Consider the following 2,500-nt stretch of genomic DNA (forward strand, 5'->3'; position numbering starts at 1 on the left):
GGCGGCACGGATGGTCACATCTGCCGCTTTCAACGCACCCACTCGGGTGCGGGAGTAACTATGACTCTCTTAAGGTGGCCAAGTGGCGGCGGTGTGGCTGCATCCGGACTTGGCTTTTCGAAGTGCGGTCTTGATGTAGTCGTGCTGCTGCTGCGAGGTGCCTTCCTTGGGTTATGGTTACAGGGAGAGTGATGCGCAATACATGGGCCTAGCCCTCTTAGCCTCTCCTCTCCTGCGGTCTTCTCCCCTTCTCGTGGGCCCGCTGATTTTTGCAGAGTGGAAGACCGCACCAGGGGCTTGGGGGGGTTACCAGCCCCCCCTCGCATTATCCCTTTATAGTTGGGGGCAGCCGACAAGAAACAAGAGATGGTGGCCCTTCCGCTGAAGGTGCCACCCCAGCTACCCCAGCACCTATTCGGCCAACCGGCCGTAACGAAAATGCGATAGTTTGTGTAGCTCCCTTTGCTTGCAGTGAGTCATAGTTACTCCCGCCGTTTACCCGCGCTTGCTTGAATTTCTTCACGTTGACATTCAGAGCACTGGGCAGAAATCACATTGCGTCAACACCCGCTAGGGCCATCGCAATGCTTTGTTTTAATTAGACAGTCGGATTCCCCCAGTCCGTGCCAGTTCTGAGTTGATCGTTGAATGGCGGCCGAAGAGAATCCGCGCACCCGCGCGCCCCCGGAGGAGCACGCTAAGGCGGACGCGGCCTCGCAGCAAGGAAGATCCGTGGGAGGCCAAGGCACGGGACCGAGCTCGGATCCTGCACGCAGGTTGAAGCACCGGGGCGCGAACGCCGCGCAGGCGCGCGCATCCTGCACCGCCGGCCAGCACGAGGCCAACCAACGGCGAGAGCAGACCACGCCCGCGCTAAACGCCCGCACTTACCGGCACCCCTACGGCACTCACCTCGCCCAGGCCCGGCACGTTAGCGCTGACCCACTTCCCGACCAAGCCCGACACGCCCCGATCCTCAGAGCCAATCCTTATCCCGAAGTTACGGATCCAATTTGCCGACTTCCCTTACCTACATTATTCTATCGACTAGAGGCTCTTCACCTTGGAGACCTGCTGCGGATATGGGTACGAACCGGCGCGACACCTCCACGTGGCCCTCTCCCGGATTTTCAAGGTCCGAGGGGAAGATCGGGACACCGCCGCAACTGCGGTGCTCTTCGCGTTCCAAACCCTATCTCCCTGCTAGAGGATTCCAGGGAACTCGAACGCTCATGCAGAAAAGAAAACTCTTCCCCGATCTCCCGACGGCGTCTCCGGGTCCTTTTGGGTTACCCCGACGAGCATCTCTAAAAGAGGGGCCCGACTTGTATCGGTTCCGCTGCCGGGTTCCGGAATAGGAACCGGATTCCCTTTCGCCCAACGGGGGCCAGCACAAAGTGCATCATGCTATGACGGCCCCCATCAACATCGGATTTCTCCTAGGGCTTAGGATCGACTGACTCGTGTGCAACGGCTGTTCACACGAAACCCTTCTCCGCGTCAGCCCTCCAGGGCCTCGCTGGAGTATTTGCTACTACCACCAAGATCTGCACCGACGGCGGCTCCAGGCAGGCTCACGCCCAGACCCTTCTGCGCCCACCGCCGCGACCCTCCTACTCGTCAGGGCTTCGCGGCCGGCCGCAAGGACCGGCCATGACTGCCAGACTGACGGCCGAGTATAGGCACGACGCTTCAGCGCCATCCATTTTCAGGGCTAGTTGCTTCGGCAGGTGAGTTGTTACACACTCCTTAGCGGATTCCGACTTCCATGGCCACCGTCCTGCTGTCTTAAGCAACCAACGCCTTTCATGGTTTCCCATGAGCGTCGATTCGGGCGCCTTAACTCGGCGTTTGGTTCATCCCACAGCGCCAGTTCTGCTTACCAAAAGTGGCCCACTTGGCACTCCGATCCGAGTCGTTTGCTCGCGGCTTCAGCATATCAAGCAAGCCGGAGATCTCACCCATTTAAAGTTTGAGAATAGGTTGAGGTCGTTTCGGCCCCAAGGCCTCTAATCATTCGCTTTACCGGATGAGACTCGTACGAGCACCAGCTATCCTGAGGGAAACTTCGGAGGGAACCAGCTACTAGATGGTTCGATTAGTCTTTCGCCCCTATACCCAGCTCCGACGATCGATTTGCACGTCAGAATCGCTACGGACCTCCATCAGGGTTTCCCCTGACTTCGTCCTGGCCAGGCATAGTTCACCATCTTTCGGGTCCCAACGTGTACGCTCTAGGTGCGCCTCACCTCGCAATGAGGACGAGACGCCCCGGGAGTGCGGAGGCCGCCGCCCCGTGAAGGGCGGGGAAGCCCCATCCTCCCTCGGCCCGCGCAAGGCGAGACCTTCACTTTCATTACGCCTTTAGGTTTCGTACAGCCCAATGACTCGCGCACATGTTAGACTCCTTGGTCCGTGTTTCAAGACGGGTCGTGAAATTGTCCAAAGCTGAAGCGCCGCTGACGGGAGCGATTATTCCGCCCGAGAGCATCCCGAGCCA

The 2,500-nt window shown here is 59.2% G+C and overlaps 1 pseudogene; it reads right to left on the minus strand.

Annotated features, from left to right (window-relative positions):
* The window catches only part of LOC124592049, a 6,094-nt pseudogene that overhangs the window by 2,744 nt on the left and 850 nt on the right, over positions 1-2,500 (minus strand).

Source organism: Schistocerca americana, unplaced genomic scaffold, assembly GCF_021461395.2.
Source record: "Schistocerca americana isolate TAMUIC-IGC-003095 unplaced genomic scaffold, iqSchAmer2.1 HiC_scaffold_894, whole genome shotgun sequence".
Taxonomy (NCBI): Eukaryota; Metazoa; Arthropoda; class Insecta; order Orthoptera; family Acrididae; genus Schistocerca; species Schistocerca americana.